This window comes from Coenobita brevimanus, chromosome 98 (genome assembly GCF_032717465.1).
Source record: "Coenobita brevimanus isolate Jiangsu-jjx chromosome 98, ASM3271746v2, whole genome shotgun sequence".
Classification (NCBI taxonomy): domain Eukaryota; kingdom Metazoa; phylum Arthropoda; class Malacostraca; order Decapoda; family Coenobitidae; genus Coenobita; species Coenobita brevimanus.
The window spans coordinates 5,212,817-5,214,601 of NC_137051.1; positions in this window are offsets into that span (position 1 = coordinate 5,212,817).

The following is a 1,785-nucleotide window of genomic DNA, read 5'->3' on the forward strand; positions in this document are numbered from 1 at the left end:
GAGAGACCATAATGAGCAGAGTTAGAACTTCTGAACTGGGTCTCCAGAAAGTGCGAGAGTAGTCAGATTACATTCATCCTGTTAGTTGATTGTTTTCAAAGGGGCTATTGATACCTGTGTGTGTGTGTGTGTGTGTGTGTGTGTGTGTGTGTGTGTGCAGGAAATGGTAAGGAAGATGTTCAGGGTTACGGCGTAATGATTTAAAGAGATAGATAGAGAGAGAGAGATAGAGATAGAGATAGATAGATAGATAGATAGAGAGAGAGAGAGAGAGAGAGAGAGAGAGAGAGGATCAGGTTGCAGTGGTTTAAGAGGATTAGGGTTGAGGTTATGAATTTTGGGCGTCTTGTGGTTTCCTAATTATTCTCTCTCTCTCTCTCTCTCTCTCTCTCTCTCTCTCTCCGTTGTAATTAATTTTTCAGGACGATTTTTTTTTTCAGTCGTGTTTACTCGTGGTGTCTAATTTTTTTTCCCTTGCGTTAATTATTGTTCTTATTGTTTTTTGTTTTTATATTGCCTTATTATTTTTTTTTCCTTTCTTGTCCCCATTAATCTGGTGACTTAATTTTATTTTCATTTTAGTGTCGGCAGCTGAGTTTGTTGTCAGTATAATAGTTTTTGAAATTCAAGAGTAAATATTAATGGACTCTTTCTTCACAAGGAGATTCTTCTAAACTGAACAAAAGTAATTATAGGAAGAATATATTAAAATTTCGTTTGTGAGGATGAGTTAGTCCCTTCAGTTTGATTACGTATTTTAAATTCAAATGAGAAAAACCCGGCAGTTACGGCCATGAGAGTAGCTCCGACCGTGGGATAGCTCAAACAGTTTATATACGAATTTTAACCAAACTTGGTGGAAGAGTTGAGGATCAATTAGTGAGGGAAGCCATTTTTTTTTTTTTTTTACAATTTTTCAGATATAAAAGTATCTAGGTATATAAGATCAACTTTGGGCTTGCACAGTGACCTAGACATTTTACTTATTGTTCTAAAAAACGCTAGTTTCCTCATTGGATGACCCTCAACACTTCCATAGGTTTGGTTAAGATTAGATAAAAACTTTTCGAGTTATGCATGGTCGGAGTGTTTAATGTGTCGAAGGAGTAAATGGAAAACGTTTGCTGCAGTTTGAAAAGCCTCCCCTCATCAGGATAAAAAACGTCTGGAAGGAGTTTATTTATTTTTTATTTATTTATTTTTTTTAATTTTTGTCCGGAGTGAATGCGTGAAAGTGGTGATAATGTCTCTCAATGCCGCTGTGCCACACTCATTAATACAAGGGTGTTATTCTTGGCTTGGCTGATGTGTTTGCCTTTCCACACTAGTCTTGTACGCCATAGGTCCTCTCCCTCTCTCTCTCTCTCTCTCTCTCTCTCTCTCTGTGACGATACGCGTAGGTGGAGCGAAGATGGTTGTGAGGATTGGTGTGTCGGAGTGTGAGTGCGTCTGACGTGTGCCTCTTGCTTGGAGTGTTGCCTTTGTGGGGCAGATTGGATAGATCAGGGAAATACGACAATACACCACTTCCTTGAGTGAATGTGTGAAAGTCGAGTGTGTGGAAGGGGGTTCTGTATACATATAATCTCTCTCTCTCTCTCTCTCTCTCTCTCTCTCTCTCTCTCTCTCTCTCTCTCTCTCTCTCTCTCTCTCTCTCTCTCTCATTCTGTTTGCCCATCTAGGCTTTCTTTGTCACTCTGAACTTCTGCTAACTTGTCTTCCAACTCTCTCGTTTAGTGCACCTCACCGGGGAGTCAGCTGTGTGTGTGTGTGTGTGTGTGTGTG